Source organism: Lissotriton vulgaris, chromosome 3_1 (assembly GCF_964263255.1).
Source record: "Lissotriton vulgaris chromosome 3_1, aLisVul1.2, whole genome shotgun sequence".
Taxonomy (NCBI): domain Eukaryota; kingdom Metazoa; phylum Chordata; class Amphibia; order Caudata; family Salamandridae; genus Lissotriton; species Lissotriton vulgaris.
In genome coordinates, this window is record NC_141689.1 from 319,636,514 (window position 1) to 319,659,602 (window position 23,089).

The window sequence follows — 23,089 nt, forward strand, 5'->3', positions numbered from 1 at the left end:
CCTGGCTCTTCGAGCAGTAGCAGCTCCCCCTCCACCCAGCGCCTTGGGACCCTCACTGGTAAGTAGCGCGCTTTACAAATAATTGATTGATTGATTGATTGAATCTTCTGTAATAGTATCATGAGGGAATCTTCGAATGTATTGTACAGTAAAGTGTTTCTTCTTTCTTGTTCCCCATTGGTGCATATCCTGAGAACCATGTTCTTATGTAGTGAAAGTATGAAATGCTTTGTCTAAAGCAGTGGTAAATTTGTAAAAAAATAAATAAATAAGTGCCGGGGCTTTCATCCGGAGGCAGCTTGCACCAGCCCATTTTTCCTGTTAGCGCCACCTAAAAGAGAACCAACTACTAACCATGAAAGTTGGAAGAGGATGTGGTGAAATGGCCAGAGTTGCCAATTGCGGAGCTGGGGAACCAGGTTCAATTCTCTGCTGTGATTCTCGGCAAATCACTTAATCTCGCTGTAAATGAATATGTCCTTGACTGGTGCTCATGAAAAGCACTGGTGTCGATGATGATGATGATGATTAACTTCCAGAAACCACAGGCTCAAATTAAGCACTGGTTTAAAGTTCTATGAAAGAAATTGTAAATTCGATGTTCGAATGACTCAATTTTTCCCACCTTAGAAGGCGATTCTATGCTGGATATTTTATTGAAGTTATGAGTTTTTTGTACTTATGATTTCTGTACTATTATGCTAACTGATTGGAAGTCCAGCTTAAGTATCTGTGCTTTATATTATTTAAGTAAACTTTTAAAGGTTAGCCCGTGTCTACCATTCTTATGGCGAATGTAAAAGCTTTATTCTAATGTGTAAAATCTATAATAGACAGACTGGTGCAGTCGGGGAGCACAAAAGTTCGTATAGGGACTACACTGCTTCCTGTCTAAGCCGTTGGCATGCATTGGACAGGTAGAAAAGGTGGCAGATTACTCACCAACAGTATTTGACAAATTGAGTGAAGTGTGGTTTTGCTAAGAGGCGAGCAATTAATGAAGGCTATGTTTTCTTGGTGTGCATAAGCAGGCTGTGATCTTTAAATGTGGTGGTCCAATAAAGAAATTGTTGCTCGAACCAGGAATATCAAATATAAATAAGGACAAATAATGATGAAATGTACATGAAAAAACGGCTGAAACACTTTACTTTTGTCGTCAAGAAAATAAGGAACTACAAGGACCACAATCCTTGCAACATGAACATGTGACAGGAAATTATCACAATCAAAGAAAAAAACATTTAAATTTACGAGGGTTGGGACAACCCGTTGATCGTGAGCAAGGTGGAGAGACACCAAAACGCGTAGATCAAACGCGCTGTCAGCCCTGTAATTGGAAAAATAAAGAAGATTTGTAAACTTTGATTGGGAGTGTGACCCGTTTTTTCCCCTTGCTGGGGGAAAGTTGGTGAATGTGGAGCGGCGTGGGTTCAGCTGCAGGATAACGCACCGACACGAGCGCTGCGATTCCCGAAATGTGAACCAAACTGGAGAATATATATATATATATATATATATATATATCCATCAATCCGAAGGTGACCCCCGGGTTGTCCTCTTGGAAAGAACCACTCAGCAGGCAAGTATAGTCTTTAGCATTTAATTATGAAAGCTGCAGCATCTCGTCTGACAAACCGGCATTCAAATGTCATAACAGTCCATATGCTGACGCGTTTCGTGCGCTGTGCGCACTTCTTCATGGGCGGACTTGAATTAGCTCACAGCAATCCACGGCACCTGAAATACTTATGACACTCGCTTAGTAGGGCGGGGGCAGCTCGCGCTGTCTTCTGGTCAATCGAGTGCAGTGGAAATGAAGTTGCTGATACGCTGTTATGTTCAAATTAAATTCCCCAGTGGGTTGAAGCAAGTTAGTCTTTAGGGAAGCTGCACTGTGAAAACTTCCATTTAGCTGTCACCTGCACCTACAGCTAACGTGGTTCCACGCCAGCCTGGACTGTGAAACACAGCAGGGTTCTTTCCGCGGCTGGACGAGCCGCTGCATATCCATCAATCCGAAGGTGACCCCCGGGTTGTCCTCTTGGAAAGAACCACTCAGCAGGCAAGTATAGTCTTTAGCATTTAATTATGAAAGCTGCAGCATCTCGTCTGACAAACCGGCATTCAAATGTCATAACAGTCCATATGCCGACGCGTTTCGTGCGCTGTGCGCACTTCTTCATGGGCGGACTTGAATTAGCTCACAGCAATCCACGGCACCTGAAATACTTATGACACTCGCTTAGTAGGGCGGGGCAGCTCGCGCTGTCTTCTGGTCAATCGAGTGCAGTGGAAATGAAGTTGCTGATGCGCTGTTATGTTCAAATTAAATTCCCCAGTGGGTTGAAGCAAGTTAGTATTTAGGGAAGCTGCACTGTGAAAACTTCCATTTAGCTGTCACCTGCACCTACAGCTAACGTGGTTCCACGCCAGCCTGGACTGTGAAACACAGCGGGGTTCTTTCCGCGGCTGGACGAGCCGCTGCATATCCATCAATCCGAAGGTGACCCCCGGGTTGTCCTCTTGGAAAGAACCACTCAGCAGGCAAGTATAGTCTTTAGCATTTAATTATGAAAGCTGCAGCATCTCGTCTGACAAACCGGCATTCAAATGTCATAACAGTCCATATGCCGACGCGTTTCGTGCGCTGTGCGCACTTCTTCATGGGCGGACTTGAATTAGCTCACAGCAATCCACGGCACCTGAAATACTTATGACACTCGCTTAGTAGGGCGGGGGCAGCTCGCGCTGTCTTCTGGTCAATCGAGTGCAGTGGAAATGAAGTTGCTGATACGCTGTTATGTTCAAATTAAATTCCCCAGTGGGTTGAAGCAAGTTAGTCTTTAGGGAAGCTGCACTGTGAAAACTTCCATTTAGCTGTCACCTGCACCTACAGCTAACGTGGTTCCACGCCAGCCTGGACTGTGAAACACAGCGGGGTTCTTTCCGCGGCTGGACGAGCCGCTGCATATCCATCAATCCGAAGGTGACCCCCGGGTTGTCCTCTTGGAAAGAACCACTCAGCAGGCAAGTATAGTCTTTAGCATTTAATTATGAAAGCTGCAGCATCTCGTCTGACAAACCGGCATTCAAATGTCATAACAGTCCATATGCCGACGCGTTTCGTGCGCTGTGCGCACTTCTTCATGGGCGGACTTGAATTAGCTCACAGCAATCCACGGCACCTGAAATACTTATGACACTCGCTTAGTAGGGCGGGGGCAGCTCGCGCTGTCTTCTGGTCAATCGAGTGCAGTGGAAATGAAGTTGCTGATGCGCTGTTATGTTCAAATTAAATTCCCCAGTGGGTTGAAGCAAGTTAGTATTTAGGGAAGCTGCACTGTGAAAACTTCCATTTAGCTGTCACCTGCACCTACAGCTAACGTGGTTCCACGCCAGCCTGGACTGTGAAACACAGCGGGGTTCTTTCCGCGGCTGGACGAGCCGCTGCATATCCATCAATCCGAAGGTGACCCCCGGGTTGTCCTCTTGGAAAGAACCACTCAGCAGGCAAGTATAGTCTTTAGCATTTAATTATGAAAGCTGCAGCATCTCGTCTGACAAACCGGCATTCAAATGTCATAACAGTCCATATGCCGACGCGTTTCGTGCGCTGTGCGCACTTCTTCATGGGCGGACTTGAATTAGCTCACAGCAATCCACGGCACCTGAAATACTTATGACACTCGCTTAGTAGGGCGGGGGCAGCTCGCGCTGTCTTCTGGTCAATCGAGTGCAGTGGAAATGAAGTTGCTGATACGCTGTTATGTTCAAATTAAATTCCCCAGTGGGTTGAAGCAAGTTAGTCTTTAGGGAAGCTGCACTGTGAAAACTTCCATTTAGCTGTCACCTGCACCTACAGCTAACGTGGTTCCACGCCAGCCTGGACTGTGAAACACAGCGGGGTTCTTTCCGCGGCTGGACGAGCCGCTGCATATCCATCAATCCGAAGGTGACCCCCGGGTTGTCCTCTTGGAAAGAACCACTCAGCAGGCAAGTATAGTCTTTAGCATTTAATTATGAAAGCTGCAGCATCTCGTCTGACAAACCGGCATTCAAATGTCATAACAGTCCATATGCCGACGCGTTTCGTGCGCTGTGCGCACTTCTTCATGGGCGGACTTGAATTAGCTCACAGCAATCCACGGCACCTGAAATACTTATGACACTCGCTTAGTAGGGCGGGGGCAGCTCGCGCTGTCTTCTGGTCAATCGAGTGCAGTGGAAATGAAGTTGCTGATACGCTGTTATGTTCAAATTAAATTCCCCAGTGGGTTGAAGCAAGTTAGTCTTTAGGGAAGCTGCACTGTGAAAACTTCCATTTAGCTGTCACCTGCACCTACAGCTAACGTGGTTCCACGCCAGCCTGGACTGTGAAACACAGCGGGGTTCTTTCCGCGGCTGGACGAGCCGCTGCATATCCATCAATCCGAAGGTGACCCCCGGGTTGTCCTCTTGGAAAGAACCACTCAGCAGGCAAGTATAGTCTTTAGCATTTAATTATGAAAGCTGCAGCATCTCGTCTGACAAACCGGCATTCAAATGTCATAACAGTCTATATGCCGACGCGTTTCGTGCGCTGTGCGCACTTCTTCATGGGCGGACTTGAATTAGCTCACAGCAATCCACGGCACCTGAAATACTTATGACACTCGCTTAGTAGGGCGGGGGCAGCTCGCGCTGTCTTCTGGTCAATCGAGTGCAGTCGAAATGAAGTTGCTGATACGCTGTTATGTTCAAATTAAATTCCCCAGTGGGTTGAAGCAAGTTAGTCTTTAGGGAAGCTGCACTGTGAAAACTTCCATTTAGCTGTCACCTGCACCTACAGCTAACGTGGTTCCACGCCAGCCTGGACTGTGAAACACAGCGGGGTTCTTTCCGCGGCTGGACGAGCCGCTGCATATCCATCAATCCGAAGGTGACCCCCGGGTTGTCCTCTTGGAAAGAACCACTCAGCAGGCAAGTATAGTCTTTAGCATTTAATTATGAAAGCTGCAGCACCTCGTCTGACAAACCGGCATTCAAATGTCATAACAGTCCATATGCCGACGCGTTTCGTGCGCTGTGCGCACTTCTTCATGGGCGGACTTGAATTAGCTCACAGCAATCCACGGCACCTGAAATACTTATGACACTCGCTTAGTAGGGCGGGGGCAGCTCGCGCTGTCTTCTGGTCAATCGAGTGCATTGGAAATGAAGTTGCTGATACGCTGTTATGTTCAAATTAAATTCCCCAGTGGGTTGAAGCAAGTTAGTCTTTAGGGAAGCTGCACTGTGAAAACTTCCATTTAGCTGTCACCTGCACCTACAGCTAACGTGGTTCCACGCCAGCCTGGACTGTGAAACACAGCGGGGTTCTTTCCGCGGCTGGACGAGCCGCTGCATATCCATCAATCCGAAGGTGACCCCCGGGTTGTCCTCTTGGAAAGAACCACTCAGCAGGCAAGTATAGTCTTTAGCATTTAATTATGAAAGCTGCAGCATCTCGTCTGACAAACCGGCATTCAAATGTCATAACAGTCCATATGCCGACGCGTTTCGTGCGCTGTGCGCACTTCTTCATGGGCGGACTTGAATTAGCTCACAGCAATCCACGGCACCTGAAATACTTATGACACTCGCTTAGTAGGGCGGGGGCAGCTCGCGCTGTCTTCTGGTCAATCGAGTGCAGTCGAAATGAAGTTGCTGATACGCTGTTATGTTCAAATTAAATTCCCCAGTGGGTTGAAGCAAGTTAGTCTTTAGGGAAGCTGCACTGTGAAAACTTCCATTTAGCTGTCACCTGCACCTACAGCTAACGTGGTTCCACGCCAGCCTGGACTGTGAAACACAGCGGGGTTCTTTCCGCGGCTGGACGAGCCGCTGCATATCCATCAATCCGAAGGTGACCCCCGGGTTGTCCTCTTGGAAAGAACCACTCAGCAGGCAAGTATAGTCTTTAGCATTTAATTATGAAAGCTGCAGCACCTCGTCTGACAAACCGGCATTCAAATGTCATAACAGTCCATATGCCGACGCGTTTCGTGCGCTGTGCGCACTTCTTCATGGGCGGACTTGAATTAGCTCACAGCAATCCACGGCACCTGAAATACTTATGACACTCGCTTAGTAGGGCGGGGGCAGCTCGCGCTGTCTTCTGGTCAATCGAGTGCATTGGAAATGAAGTTGCTGATACGCTGTTATGTTCAAATTAAATTCCCCAGTGGGTTGAAGCAAGTTAGTCTTTAGGGAAGCTGCACTGTGAAAACTTCCATTTAGCTGTCACCTGCACCTACAGCTAACGTGGTTCCACGCCAGCCTGGACTGTGAAACACAGCGGGGTTCTTTCCGCGGCTGGACGAGCCGCTGCATATCCATCAATCCGAAGGTGACCCCCGGGTTGTCCTCTTGGAAAGAACCACTCAGCAGGCAAGTATAGTCTTTAGCATTTAATTATGAAAGCTGCAGCATCTCGTCTGACAAACCGGCATTCAAATGTCATAACAGTCCATATGCCGACGCGTTTCGTGCGCTGTGCGCACTTCTTCATGGGCGGACTTGAATTAGCTCACAGCAATCCACGGCACCTGAAATACTTATGACACTCGCTTAGTAGGGCGGGGGCAGCTCGCGCTGTCTTCTGGTCAATCGAGTGCAGTGGAAATGAAGTTGCTGATACGCTGTTATGTTCAAATTAAATTCCCCAGTGGGTTGAAGCAAGTTAGTCTTTAGGGAAGCTGCACTGTGAAAACTTCCATTTAGCTGTCACCTGCACCTACAGCTAACGTGGTTCCACGCCAGCCTGGACTGTGAAACACAGCGGGGTTCTTTCCGCGGCTGGACGAGCCGCTGCATATCCATCAATCCGAAGGTGACCCCCGGGTTGTCCTCTTGGAAAGAACCACTCAGCAGGCAAGTATAGTCTTTAGCATTTAATTATGAAAGCTGCAGCATCTCGTCTGACAAACCGGCATTCAAATGTCATAACAGTCCATATGCCGACGCGTTTCGTGCGCTGTGCGCACTTCTTCATGGGCGGACTTGAATTAGCTCACAGCAATCCACGGCACCTGAAATACTTATGACACTCGCTTAGTAGGGCGGGGGCAGCTCGCGCTGTCTTCTGGTCAATCGAGTGCAGTGGAAATGAAGTTGCTGATACGCTGTTATGTTCAAATTAAATTCCCCAGTGGGTTGAAGCAAGTTAGTCTTTAGGGAAGCTGCACTGTGAAAACTTCCATTTAGCTGTCACCTGCACCTACAGCTAACGTGGTTCCACGCCAGCCTGGACTGTGAAACACAGCAGGGTTCTTTCCGCGGCTGGACGAGCCGCTGCATATCCATCAATCCGAAGGTGACCCCCGGGTTGTCCTCTTGGAAAGAACCACTCAGCAGGCAAGTATAGTCTTTAGCATTTAATTATGAAAGCTGCAGCATCTCGTCTGACAAACCGGCATTCAAATGTCATAACAGTCCATATGCCGACGCGTTTCGTGCGCTGTGCGCACTTCTTCATGGGCGGACTTGAATTAGCTCACAGCAATCCACGGCACCTGAAATACTTATGACACTCGCTTAGTAGGGCGGGGCAGCTCGCGCTGTCTTCTGGTCAATCGAGTGCAGTGGAAATGAAGTTGCTGATGCGCTGTTATGTTCAAATTAAATTCCCCAGTGGGTTGAAGCAAGTTAGTATTTAGGGAAGCTGCACTGTGAAAACTTCCATTTAGCTGTCACCTGCACCTACAGCTAACGTGGTTCCACGCCAGCCTGGACTGTGAAACACAGCGGGGTTCTTTCCGCGGCTGGACGAGCCGCTGCATATCCATCAATCCGAAGGTGACCCCCGGGTTGTCCTCTTGGAAAGAACCACTCAGCAGGCAAGTATAGTCTTTAGCATTTAATTATGAAAGCTGCAGCATCTCGTCTGACAAACCGGCATTCAAATGTCATAACAGTCCATATGCCGACGCGTTTCGTGCGCTGTGCGCACTTCTTCATGGGCGGACTTGAATTAGCTCACAGCAATCCACGGCACCTGAAATACTTATGACACTCGCTTAGTAGGGCGGGGGCAGCTCGCGCTGTCTTCTGGTCAATGGAGTGCAGTGGAAATGAAGTTGCTGATACGCTGTTATGTTCAAATTAAATTCCCCAGTGGGTTGAAGCAAGTTAGTCTTTAGGGAAGCTGCACTGTGAAAACTTCCATTTAGCTGTCACCTGCACCTACAGCTAACGTGGTTCCACGCCAGCCTGGACTGTGAAACACAGCGGGGTTCTTTCCGCGGCTGGACGAGCCGCTGCATATCCATCAATCCGAAGGTGACCCCCGGGTTGTCCTCTTGGAAAGAACCACTCAGCAGGCAAGTATAGTCTTTAGCATTTAATTATGAAAGCTGCAGCATCTCGTCTGACAAACCGGCATTCAAATGTCATAACAGTCCATATGCCGACGCGTTTCGTGCGCTGTGCGCACTTCTTCATGGGCGGACTTGAATTAGCTCACAGCAATCCACGGCACCTGAAATACTTATGACACTCGCTTAGTAGGGCGGGGGCAGCTCGCGCTGTCTTCTGGTCAATCGAGTGCAGTGGAAATGAAGTTGCTGATGCGCTGTTATGTTCAAATTAAATTCCCCAGTGGGTTGAAGCAAGTTAGTATTTAGGGAAGCTGCACTGTGAAAACTTCCATTTAGCTGTCACCTGCACCTACAGCTAACGTGGTTCCACGCCAGCCTGGACTGTGAAACACAGCGGGGTTCTTTCCGCGGCTGGACGAGCCGCTGCATATCCATCAATCCGAAGGTGACCCCCGGGTTGTCCTCTTGGAAAGAACCACTCAGCAGGCAAGTATAGTCTTTAGCATTTAATTATGAAAGCTGCAGCATCTCGTCTGACAAACCGGCATTCAAATGTCATAACAGTCCATATGCCGACGCGTTTCGTGCGCTGTGCGCACTTCTTCATGGGCGGACTTGAATTAGCTCACAGCAATCCACGGCACCTGAAATACTTATGACACTCGCTTAGTAGGGCGGGGGCAGCTCGCGCTGTCTTCTGGTCAATCGAGTGCAGTGGAAATGAAGTTGCTGATACGCTGTTATGTTCAAATTAAATTCCCCAGTGGGTTGAAGCAAGTTAGTCTTTAGGGAAGCTGCACTGTGAAAACTTCCATTTAGCTGTCACCTGCACCTACAGCTAACGTGGTTCCACGCCAGCCTGGACTGTGAAACACAGCGGGGTTCTTTCCGCGGCTAGACGAGCCGCTGCATATCCATCAATCCGAAGGTGACCCCCGGGTTGTCCTCTTGGAAAGAACCACTCAGCAGGCAAGTATAGTCTTTAGCATTTAATTATGAAAGCTGCAGCATCTCGTCTGACAAACCGGCATTCAAATGTCATAACAGTCCATATGCCGACGCGTTTCGTGCGCTGTGCGCACTTCTTCATGGGCGGACTTGAATTAGCTCACAGCAATCCACGGCACCTGAAATACTTATGACACTCGCTTAGTAGGGCGGGGGCAGCTCGCGCTGTCTTCTGGTCAATCGAGTGCAGTGGAAATGAAGTTGCTGATACGCTGTTATGTTCAAATTAAATTCCCCAGTGGGTTGAAGCAAGTTAGTCTTTAGGGAAGCTGCACTGTGAAAACTTCCATTTAGCTGTCACCTGCACCTACAGCTAACGTGGTTCCACGCCAGCCTGGACTGTGAAACACAGCGGGGTTCTTTCCGCGGCTGGACGAGCCGCTGCATATCCATCAATCCGAAGGTGACCCCCGGGTTGTCCTCTTGGAAAGAACCACTCAGCAGGCAAGTATAGTCTTTAGCATTTAATTATGAAAGCTGCAGCATCTCGTCTGACAAACCGGCATTCAAATGTCATAACAGTCTATATGCCGACGCGTTTCGTGCGCTGTGCGCACTTCTTCATGGGCGGACTTGAATTAGCTCACAGCAATCCACGGCACCTGAAATACTTATGACACTCGCTTAGTAGGGCGGGGGCAGCTCGCGCTGTCTTCTGGTCAATCGAGTGCAGTCGAAATGAAGTTGCTGATACGCTGTTATGTTCAAATTAAATTCCCCAGTGGGTTGAAGCAAGTTAGTCTTTAGGGAAGCTGCACTGTGAAAACTTCCATTTAGCTGTCACCTGCACCTACAGCTAACGTGGTTCCACGCCAGCCTGGACTGTGAAACACAGCGGGGTTCTTTCCGCGGCTGGACGAGCCGCTGCATATCCATCAATCCGAAGGTGACCCCCGGGTTGTCCTCTTGGAAAGAACCACTCAGCAGGCAAGTATAGTCTTTAGCATTTAATTATGAAAGCTGCAGCACCTCGTCTGACAAACCGGCATTCAAATGTCATAACAGTCCATATGCCGACGCGTTTCGTGCGCTGTGCGCACTTCTTCATGGGCGGACTTGAATTAGCTCACAGCAATCCACGGCACCTGAAATACTTATGACACTCGCTTAGTAGGGCGGGGGCAGCTCGCGCTGTCTTCTGGTCAATCGAGTGCATTGGAAATGAAGTTGCTGATACGCTGTTATGTTCAAATTAAATTCCCCAGTGGGTTGAAGCAAGTTAGTCTTTAGGGAAGCTGCACTGTGAAAACTTCCATTTAGCTGTCACCTGCACCTACAGCTAACGTGGTTCCACGCCAGCCTGGACTGTGAAACACAGCGGGGTTCTTTCCGCGGCTGGACGAGCCGCTGCATATCCATCAATCCGAAGGTGACCCCCGGGTTGTCCTCTTGGAAAGAACCACTCAGCAGGCAAGTATAGTCTTTAGCATTTAATTATGAAAGCTGCAGCATCTCGTCTGACAAACCGGCATTCAAATGTCATAACAGTCCATATGCCGACGCGTTTCGTGCGCTGTGCGCACTTCTTCATGGGCGGACTTGAATTAGCTCACAGCAATCCACGGCACCTGAAATACTTATGACACTCGCTTAGTAGGGCGGGGGCAGCTCGCGCTGTCTTCTGGTCAATCGAGTGCAGTCGAAATGAAGTTGCTGATACGCTGTTATGTTCAAATTAAATTCCCCAGTGGGTTGAAGCAAGTTAGTCTTTAGGGAAGCTGCACTGTGAAAACTTCCATTTAGCTGTCACCTGCACCTACAGCTAACGTGGTTCCACGCCAGCCTGGACTGTGAAACACAGCGGGGTTCTTTCCGCGGCTGGACGAGCCGCTGCATATCCATCAATCCGAAGGTGACCCCCGGGTTGTCCTCTTGGAAAGAACCACTCAGCAGGCAAGTATAGTCTTTAGCATTTAATTATGAAAGCTGCAGCACCTCGTCTGACAAACCGGCATTCAAATGTCATAACAGTCCATATGCCGACGCGTTTCGTGCGCTGTGCGCACTTCTTCATGGGCGGACTTGAATTAGCTCACAGCAATCCACGGCACCTGAAATACTTATGACACTCGCTTAGTAGGGCGGGGGCAGCTCGCGCTGTCTTCTGGTCAATCGAGTGCATTGGAAATGAAGTTGCTGATACGCTGTTATGTTCAAATTAAATTCCCCAGTGGGTTGAAGCAAGTTAGTCTTTAGGGAAGCTGCACTGTGAAAACTTCCATTTAGCTGTCACCTGCACCTACAGCTAACGTGGTTCCACGCCAGCCTGGACTGTGAAACACAGCGGGGTTCTTTCCGCGGCTGGACGAGCCGCTGCATATCCATCAATCCGAAGGTGACCCCCGGGTTGTCCTCTTGGAAAGAACCACTCAGCAGGCAAGTATAGTCTTTAGCATTTAATTATGAAAGCTGCAGCATCTCGTCTGACAAACCGGCATTCAAATGTCATAACAGTCCATATGCCGACGCGTTTCGTGCGCTGTGCGCACTTCTTCATGGGCGGACTTGAATTAGCTCACAGCAATCCACGGCACCTGAAATACTTATGACACTCGCTTAGTAGGGCGGGGGCAGCTCGCGCTGTCTTCTGGTCAATCGAGTGCAGTGGAAATGAAGTTGCTGATACGCTGTTATGTTCAAATTAAATTCCCCAGTGGGTTGAAGCAAGTTAGTCTTTAGGGAAGCTGCACTGTGAAAACTTCCATTTAGCTGTCACCTGCACCTACAGCTAACGTGGTTCCACGCCAGCCTGGACTGTGAAACACAGCGGGGTTCTTTCCGCGGCTGGACGAGCCGCTGCATATCCATCAATCCGAAGGTGACCCCCGGGTTGTCCTCTTGGAAAGAACCACTCAGCAGGCAAGTATAGTCTTTAGCATTTAATTATGAAAGCTGCAGCATCTCGTCTGACAAACCGGCATTCAAATGTCATAACAGTCCATATGCCGACGCGTTTCGTGCGCTGTGCGCACTTCTTCATGGGCGGACTTGAATTAGCTCACAGCAATCCACGGCACCTGAAATACTTATGACACTCGCTTAGTAGGGCGGGGGCAGCTCGCGCTGTCTTCTGGTCAATCGAGTGCAGTGGAAATGAAGTTGCTGATACGCTGTTATGTTCAAATTAAATTCCCCAGTGGGTTGAAGCAAGTTAGTCTTTAGGGAAGCTGCACTGTGAAAACTTCCATTTAGCTGTCACCTGCACCTACAGCTAACGTGGTTCCACGCCAGCCTGGACTGTGAAACACAGCGGGGTTCTTTCCGCGGCTGGACGAGCCGCTGCATATCCATCAATCCGAAGGTGACCCCCGGGTTGTCCTCTTGGAAAGAACCACTCAGCAGGCAAGTATAGTCTTTAGCATTTAATTATGAAAGCTGCAGCATCTCGTCTGACAAACCGGCATTCAAATGTCATAACAGTCCATATGCCGACGCGTTTCGTGCGCTGTGCGCACTTCTTCATGGGCGGACTTGAATTAGCTCACAGCAATCCACGGCACCTGAAATACTTATGACACTCGCTTAGTAGGGCGGGGGCAGCTCGCGCTGTCTTCTGGTCAATCGAGTGCAGTGGAAATGAAGTTGCTGATACGCTGTTATGTTCAAATTAAATTCCCCAGTGGGTTGAAGCAAGTTAGTCTTTAGGGAAGCTGCACTGTGAAAACTTCCATTTAGCTGTCACCTGCACCTACAGCTAACGTGGTTCCACGCCAGCCTGGACTGTGAAACACAGCGGGGTTCTTTCCGCGGCTGGACGAGCCGCTGCATATCCATCAATCCGAAGGTGACCCCCGGGTTGTCCTCTTGGAAAGAACCACTCAGCAGGCAAGTATAGTCTTTAGCATTTAATTATGAAAGCTGCAGCATCTCGTCTGACAAACCGGCATTCAAATGTCATAACAGTCCATATGCCGACGCGTTTCGTGCGCTGTGCGCACTTCTTCATGGGCGGACCTGAATTAGCTCACAGCAATCCACGGCACCTGAAATACTTATGACACTCGCTTAGTAGGGCGGGGGCAGCTCGCGCTGTCTTCTGGTCAATCGAGTGCAGTGGAAATGAAGTTGCTGATACGCTGTTATGTTCAAATTAAATTCCCCAGTGGGTTGAAGCAAGTTAGTCTTTAGGGAAGCTGCACTGTGAAAACTTCCATTTAGCTGTCACCTGCACCTACAGCTAACGTGGTTCCACGCCAGCCTGGACTGTGAAACACAGCGGGGTTCTTTCCGCGGCTGGACGAGCCGCTGCATATCCATCAATCCGAAGGTGACCCCCGGGTTGTCCTCTTGGAAAGAACCACTCAGCAGGCAAGTATAGTCTTTAGCATTTAATTATGAAAGCTGCAGCATCTCGTCTGACAAACCGGCATTCAAATGTCATAACAGTCCATATGCCGACGCGTTTCGTGCGCTGTGCGCACTTCTTCATGGGCGGACTTGAATTAGCTCACAGCAATCCACGGCACCTGAAATACTTATGACACTCGCTTAGTAGGGCGGGGGCAGCTCGCGCTGTCTTCTGGTCAATCGAGTGCAGTGGAAATGAAGTTGCTGATGCGCTGTTATGTTCAAATTAAATTCCCCAGTGGGTTGAAGCAAGTTAGTATTTAGGGAAGCTGCACTGTGAAAACTTCCATTTAGCTGTCACCTGCACCTACAGCTAACGTGGTTCCACGCCAGCCTGGACTGTGAAACACAGCGGGGTTCTTTCCGCGGCTGGACGAGCCGCTGCATATCCATCAATCCGAAGGTGACCCCCGGGTTGTCCTCTTGGAAAGAACCACTCAGCAGGCAAGTATAGTCTTTAGCATTTAATTATGAAAGCTGCAGCATCTCGTCTGACAAACCGGCATTCAAATGTCATAACAGTCCATATGCCGACGCGTTTCGTGCGCTGTGCGCACTTCTTCATGGGCGGACTTGAATTAGCTCACAGCAATCCACGGCACCTGAAATACTTATGACACTCGCTTAGTAGGGCGGGGGCAGCTCGCGCTGTCTTCTGGTCAATCGAGTGCAGTGGAAATGAAGTTGCTGATACGCTGTTATGTTCAAATTAAATTCCCCAGTGGGTTGAAGCAAGTTAGTCTTTAGGGAAGCTGCACTGTGAAAACTTCCATTTAGCTGTCACCTGCACCTACAGCTAACGTGGTTCCACGCCAGCCTGGACTGTGAAACACAGCGGGGTTCTTTCCGCGGCTGGACGAGCCGCTGCATATCCATCAATCCGAAGGTGACCCCCGGGTTGTCCTCTTGGAAAGAACCACTCAGCAGGCAAGTATAGTCTTTAGCATTTAATTATGAAAGCTGCAGCATCTCGTCTGACAAACCGGCATTCAAATGTCATAACAGTCCATATGCCGACGCGTTTCGTGCGCTGTGCGCACTTCTTCATGGGCGGACTTGAATTAGCTCACAGCAATCCACGGCACCTGAAATACTTATGACACTCGCTTAGTAGGGCGGGGGCAGCTCGCGCTGTCTTCTGGTCAATCGAGTGCAGTGGAAATGAAGTTGCTGATACGCTGTTATGTTCAAATTAAATTCCCCAGTGGGTTGAAGCAAGTTAGTCTTTAGGGAAGCTGCACTGTGAAAACTTCCATTTAGCTGTCACCTGCACCTACAGCTAACGTGGTTCCACGCCAGCCTGGACTGTGAAACACAGCGGGGTTCTTTCCGCGGCTGGACGAGCCGCTGCATATCCATCAATCCGAAGGTGACCCCCGGGTTGTCCTCTTGGAAAGAACCACTCAGCAGGCAAGTATAGTCTTTAGCATTTAATTATGAAAGCTGCAGCATCTCGTCTGACAAACCGGCATTCAAATGTCATAACAGTCCATATGCCGACGCGTTTCGTGCGCTGTGCGCACTTCTTCATGGGCGGACTTGAATTAGCTCACAGCAATCCACGGCACCTGAAATACTTATGACACTCGCTTAGTAGGGCGGGGGCAGCTCGCGCTGTCTTCTGGTCAATCGAGTGCAGTCGAAATGAAGTTGCTGATACGCTGTTATGTTCAAATTAAATTCCCCAGTGGGTTGAAGCAAGTTAGTCTTTAGGGAAGCTGCACTGTGAAAACTTCCATTTAGCTGTCACCTGCACCTACAGCTAACGTGGTTCCACGCCAGCCTGGACTGTGAAACACAGCGGGGTTCTTTCCGCGGCTGGACGAGCCGCTGCATATCCATCAATCCGAAGGTGACCCCCGGGTTGTCCTCTTGGAAAGAACCACTCAGCAGGCAAGTATAGTCTTTAGCATTTAATTATGAAAGCTGCAGCACCTCGTCTGACAAACCGGCATTCAAATGTCATAACAGTCCATATGCCGACGCGTTTCGTGCGCTGTGCGCACTTCTTCATGGGCGGACTTGAATTAGCTCACAGCAATCCACGGCACCTGAAATACTTATGACACTCGCTTAGTAGGGCGGGGGCAGCTCGCGCTGTCTTCTGGTCAATCGAGTGCATTGGAAATGAAGTTGCTGATACGCTGTTATGTTCAAATTAAATTCCCCAGTGGGTTGAAGCAAGTTAGTCTTTAGGGAAGCTGCACTGTGAAAACTTCCATTTAGCTGTCACCTGCACCTACAGCTAACGTGGTTCCACGCCAGCCTGGACTGTGAAACACAGCGGGGTTCTTTCCGCGGCTGGACGAGCCGCTGCATATCCATCAATCCGAAGGTGACCCCCGGGTTGTCCTCTTGGAAAGAACCACTCAGCAGGCAAGTATAGTCTTTAGCATTTAATTATGAAAGCTGCAGCATCTCGTCTGACAAACCGGCATTCAAATGTCATAACAGTCCATATGCCGACGCGTTTCGTGCGCTGTGCGCACTTCTTCATGGGCGGACTTGAATTAGCTCACAGCAATCCACGGCACCTGAAATACTTATGACACTCGCTTAGTAGGGCGGGGGCAGCTCGCGCTGTCTTCTGGTCAATCGAGTGCAGTGGAAATGAAGTTGCTGATACGCTGTTATGTTCAAATTAAATTCCCCAGTGGGTTGAAGCAAGTTAGTCTTTAGGGAAGCTGCACTGTGAAAACTTCCATTTAGCTGTCACCTGCACCTACAGCTAACGTGGTTCCACGCCAGCCTGGACTGTGAAACACAGCGGGGTTCTTTCCGCGGCTGGACGAGCCGCTGCATATCCATCAATCCGAAGGTGACCCCCGGGTTGTCCTCTTGGAAAGAACCACTCAGCAGGCAAGTATAGTCTTTAGCATTTAATTATGAAAGCTGCAGCATCTCGTCTGACAAACCGGCATTCAAATGTCATAACAGTCCATATGCCGACGCGTTTCGTGCGCTGTGCGCACTTCTTCATGGGCGGACTTGAATTAGCTCACAGCAATCCACGGCACCTGAAATACTTATGACACTCGCTTAGTAGGGCGGGGGCAGCTCGCGCTGTCTTCTGGTCAATCGAGTGCAGTGGAAATGAAGTTGCTGATACGCTGTTATGTTCAAATTAAATTCCCCAGTGGGTTGAAGCAAGTTAGTCTTTAGGGAAGCTGCACTGTGAAAACTTCCATTTAGCTGTCACCTGCACCTACAGCTAACGTGGTTCCACGCCAGCCTGGACTGTGAAACACAGCGGGGTTCTTTCCGCGGCTGGACGAGCCGCTGCATATCCATCAATCCGAAGGTGACCCCCGGGTTGTCCTCTTGGAAAGAACCACTCAGCAGGCAAGTATAGTCTTTAGCATTTAATTATGAAAGCTGCAGCATCTCGTCTGACAAACCGGCATTCAAATGTCATAACAGTCCATATGCCGACGCGTTTCGTGCGCTGTGCGCACTTCTTCATGGGCGGACTTGAATTAGCTCACAGCAATCCACGGCACCTGAAATACTTATGACACTCGCTTAGTAGGGCGGGGGCAGCTCGCGCTGTCTTCTGGTCAATCGAGTGCAGTGGAAATGAAGTTGCTGATACGCTGTTATGTTCAAATTAAATTCCCCAGTGGGTTGAAGCAAGTTAGTCTTTAGGGAAGCTGCACTGTGAAAACTTCCATTTAGCTGTCACCTGCACCTACAGCTAACGTGGTTCCACGCCAGCCTGGACTGTGAAACACAGCGGGGTTCTTTCCGCGGCTGGACGAGCCGCTGCATATCCATCAATCCGGAGGTGACCCCCGGGTTGTCCTCTTGGAAAGAACCACTCAGCAGGCAAGTATAGTCTTTAGCATTTAATTATGAAAGCTGCAGCATCTCGTCTGACAAACCGGCATTCAAATGTCATAACAGTCCATATGCCGACGCGTTTCGTGCGCTGTGCGCACTTCTTCATGGGCGGACTTGAATTAGCTCACAGCAATCCACGGCACCTGAAATACTTATGACACTCGCTTAGTAGGGCGGGGGCAGCTCGCGCTGTCTTCTGGTCAATCGAGTGCAGTGGAAATGAAGTTGCTGATACGCTGTTATGTTCAAATTAAATTCCCCAGTGGGTTGAAGCAAGTTAGTCTTTAGGGAAGCTGCACTGTGAAAACTTCCATTTAGCTGTCACCTGCACCTACAGCTAACGTGGTTCCACGCCAGCCTGGACTGTGAAACACAGCGGGGTTCTTTCCGCGGCTGGACGAGCCGCTGCATATCCATCAATCCGAAGGTGACCCCCGGGTTGTCCTCTTGGAAAGAACCACTCAGCAGGCAAGTATAGTCTTTAGCATTTAATTATGAAAGCTGCAGCATCTCGTCTGACAAACCGGCATTCAAATGTCATAACAGTCCATATGCCGACGCGTTTCGTGCGCTGTGCGCACTTCTTCATGGGCGGACTTGAATTAGCTCACAGCAATCCACGGCACCTGAAATACTTATGACACTCGCTTAGTAGGGCGGGGGCAGCTCGCGCTGTCTTCTGGTCAATCGAGTGCAGTGGAAATGAAGTTGCTGATACGCTGTTATGTTCAAATTAAATTCCCCAGTGGGTTGAAGCAAGTTAGTCTTTAGGGAAGCTGCACTGTGAAAACTTCCATTTAGCTGTCACCTGCACCTACAGCTAACGTGGTTCCACGCCAGCCTGGACTGTGAAACACAGCGGGGTTCTTTCCGCGGCTGGACGAGCCGCTGCATATCCATCAATCCGAAGGTGACCCCCGGGTTGTCCTCTTGGAAAGAACCACTCAGCAGGCAAGTATAGTCTTTAGCATTTAATTATGAAAGCTGCAGCATCTCGTCTGACAAACCGGCATTCAAATGTCATAACAGTCCATATGCCGACGCGTTTCGTGCGCTGTGCGCACTTCTTCATGGGCGGACTTGAATTAGCTCACAGCAATCCACGGCACCTGAAATACTTATGACACTCGCTTAGTAGGGCGGGGGCAGCTCGCGCTGTCTTCTGGTCAATCGAGTGCAGTGGAAATGAAGTTGCTGATACGCTGTTATGTTCAAATTAAATTCCCCAGTGGGTTGAAGCAAGTTAGTCTTTAGGGAAGCTGCACTGTGAAAACTTCCATTTAGCTGTCACCTGCACCTACAGCTAACATGGTTCCACGCCAGCCTGGACTGTGAAACACAGCGGGGTTCTTTCCGCGGCTGGACGAGCCGCTGCATATCCATCAATCCGAAGGTGACCCCCGGGTTGTCCTCTTGGAAAGAACCACTCAGCAGGCAAGTATAGTCTTTAGCATTCATGAAGAAGTGCGCACATGCACGAAACGCGTCGGCATATTGACTGCTATGACATTTGAATGCCGGTTTGGCAGACGAGATGCTGCAGCTTTCATAATTAAATGCTAAAGACTATACTTGCCTGCTGAGTGGTTCTTTCCAAGAGGACAACCCGGGGGTCACCTTTGGATTGATGGATATATATATATATGTATATATATATATATATATATATATATATGTATATATGTATATACAGGAAAACTCCAAGACCCAACATCCAATCCCCCTCGGATCGGCAAAGCAGGAGACTGACCACCAGATCGGTTTGCAGGTTTCTTTATTAAAGTTTCAGTTGGAAAAGCAAGACGCGTTTCGGGCTAAACAAGCCCTTGTTCACATGCGGAGACCAAATGTTACTTTTTGGATTTTATAATGCTAGTGACCCGCCTACATCCAGCCTCTAAGTTGATCATGTGACCATGGAAATAGACAACCTACTATACAATTGTAACCTGTGTATAAATACACATTTCAGATCGTGAATAAATCACACATGGCATACAAAAGTAAGAACAGTTCCCATTAAAACATGATATATTTAAAATGGATAAATCCATAGATGAAAACTGGGACAACACATTTCTGTATAATTCACAAAAAGGCCACATTGTTTTGATAATAAAAGAGTTTGTCGCTGGAATGTAAAAAGGCGGGTATATATTAAAGTGCTACTAACAGTGACATAAAGTCAGTGCCTAAAGTGCAAGAAGCTGTGTAAAAAGTGCAACAAAGATAGGATATTAAGTGCAGAAATGTATGATAAAACTACCTATATATTCATGATTAAATATTGCCATCATTACAATTAGGACAAAGCCTTATTATGTCAATAAAAAGCAATTTAAAACATTTCATACTTTTAGGTAATTCATCATATTTACAAGTGATTAAAAACACCCTGCGTAAGAAAAAGTGCTAAAAAGGATCAATAGGGAAAAACAGGATATTAAAAATGTTAAAGTGGGGAGTCTAGGGAACTAATATATACTGCGTTCAGTGCTTTCTCCCACTATGAATTACAAAAAAAAAAAATATATATATATATATATCACCTTGTCTTTGCACATAGGCTCCAAGCATACCAAATACCCCTGTATTTATACCGTTATCTGTGAAATAAATGTCTCCAGTGCAATGGGGCCCCATTGCACAAATAAGGGGTATTTGCTGCCCATAACACAGAAAAAATTGTAGCGCTGCTATTTTCACAATTTATTAATATTGCACTTTATTTGGTATATGGTTACATACTATTTGCACTATTCACCGTTTTTATCAGGACTTGGGTTTTATTAATATTTATCGAAACTGCTATTTTTGCACATGTTTTTAGCCATGAAATAAATGCAATATATTTATATTTATGCATTGTGGAAACGTTCAGTAAATGTATTTTGTAATGCTTTTTCTTTAAACTTACAAAAATTCTTCTGTTTCCATGAAAAGCGCATACATGTGACCTTTTGATCTTAAATATTTAAACCAATGTCTTGTTAGAACACTGTCATGTGATCAAGCGCTCGTGGAAGCGCGAAACGCATCATGATGATTTTGAACACCGTGGAATAAATACCCTTGCACTTACTTTTGGGTCCGTGTCCATGTTTTGCTGTTCGATTTATGTGCAGCGGTCTCATCGGATTTTCCTGGAATATATATATATATATATATATATATTACCTACTGGCGGTCGCCAGCAGATAGTTATAGTTACAACCTACTTTCCATAGAAAAAGCATTTTTTTGATTTGCTGATACCTTTGGCGTCATTTGACAAATCTTTGCAAAATGCTCCAAAACAAAAGTCTATCCAGGTCAGCTCCTAGCCTGAAAGTTTGGGGGTGATTCGTCAAGCGGGGGCTGAGAAAAAGGGGGTTCCAAAACACATTTTCCCCATGTTAATTTCCATAGGAAATTTTGCGACGAGCTACAGCCTAAACTGCTGAACGGAATTACCCCAAATTCGGCAGAAAGGTAGAGCTTGGTTCGAAAAGCGACCTTTTTTTAAGTGGTGTAAATCCGTTCAGTAGTTTTTGTGAAGTTCAAAAAATAAGAGTAAAAAAATCAATTTCCCATAGGAAACATTGTGCAAGGCTACTGCCGAAACTACTAAACGGAATTAACCCAAATTTGGCAAAAAGGTAGTGCTTGGGTCAGAAAGCAAACTTTTTTTAAATGGTGTAAATCAGTTTAGTAGTTGCTGAGAAAGTAGAAAAATCAAAGTTTTGATACCTAGGCGGACCCTAAGTCCCGTGCACGAGCCTCACTGTGATTGGCTGCCAACACTCCAAACCAGGAAGGGTTGGCAGCCATCTTGTGGCTCGGTAGAAGTGAGTTGCTAGAAAAAAGAGAAACAAAGGTATAAAACAAGAGAAGGGGCAGGGTAGAAACACCCTGACCCTATAGGCCTGCTCAGGGGGGTCCCAGAAGGACCCCAGAGCCAATTAAAAAAAAAATGTGTAATTGCCGCTGGGGTCTTGGGTTCCCATGTTTTATTTTAATGAAACCCGAAGTGGGCTGCATCCTGGGGGAATTTCTTAAAAAATAATAGCAGGAGGACGCTGGGGCTGTGGGGGCCTGCTGGGTTCCCCGCAGTCCTGGGGCTTCACTAATGTTGGGAGGCCCCCCTCCTGGAGCCCTCCATCTGCTTATAACTTTGGTGTCGTTTGACAAATCTTTACCACATTTTCCAAAAAGTTTCTCTTTTTTGATCAGCTCCTATCTTGAAAGTTTAGGGGTGATTGGTCAAGGGGGGGGGGCTTAGAAAAAAGAGGAGTCCCAAAATGTGTTTTCTCCATGCATTTTCCATAGGAAACTTTAGACAAGGCTACAGGTCAAATTGCTGAACCGAATTACGCCAAATTTGGGAGGGAGAAAGGTCGTAGTCAAGAAAGCGCGCTTTTGTTGAAATGGTCTAAATCCGTTCAGTAGTTTTTGAGAACTATCAAATTTTACAGATATCGATATTTGAGAACTCTAACATCTGATTGGCTGAGGGGTTATGAGCACGAGCTTGCGGCTCATTGGCTGTGAACTTTTGAAACTAGGAAGTGTTGGCAGCCATTTTGTGACTTAGTCCGTCATCTTGCATCTCTCTGTGTAGAAGCCATTGGGTGTGTAGTTTATCCCTGCGAGGCAACATTGGCATCCGTGTCTGTGTGAGATACCCCTTTCTACTGCCTCTACCCACCTCACCAGGTCGCGGCTATGCCTTTAGAAGCCAGTCCGTTGGCTCGGAGCTCTGTGAGCCAGTCTGTCGGTACGACCCTCTACACTACCCAAACATCCCTGCACTACCTAACTAAACACTAAACCACTACTGCCAGCATGACCCCCTACACTACAGAAACACCACTGCACTAACTTAAACCCTTAAATACTACCCCCAGCATGACCCTCTACACTACAGAAACAGCACTGCACTACCTTTAAACCCTAAAACACTACCCCAGCGCGACCCTTTACACTACAGAAACACCACTGTACTAGCTTACACCCTACTCCCTATTCTACCCAAACACCACTGCACTATCGTAAACCCTAAATCTACCCCCAGCTCGACCCCCTACATTACCCGAACACCACTGCACTACCCTAAACCCTGAAACACTACCCATAGCAGGACCCCCTACACTACACAAACACCACTGCACTACTCTAAACCATAAAACACTACCAGTCCGTCGGCTCACAGCTCTGCGTTTGCGAACCGACGGCCCGTAGCTCTCTCTGTGCGAGCCGAGCCCACGGCCTGTAGCTCTTCCTCTGCGAGGCTGCCCGACGGCCGGTAGGTCTTCCTACGCTAGCCGGATTGCAGCTATCACTCTGGAGACCGATATTGGGAATATAAGGCGGCTTTAAAAAGAGCCTTTTTGTTTAATAGTTGGAGCTACATATAAGTGCGGATGCATAGCTTCAGCTTATTCAGAAAAACTCGATTTCCCTCATCTGTGAAGTGTACTCCATCACTTCTGTAGATATCAGCCATATCGAAACGGATGTTGTTGTTGTAGATCAATCCCATTCTATGGTCTCTGAAGTATGCAGACACATCTTTG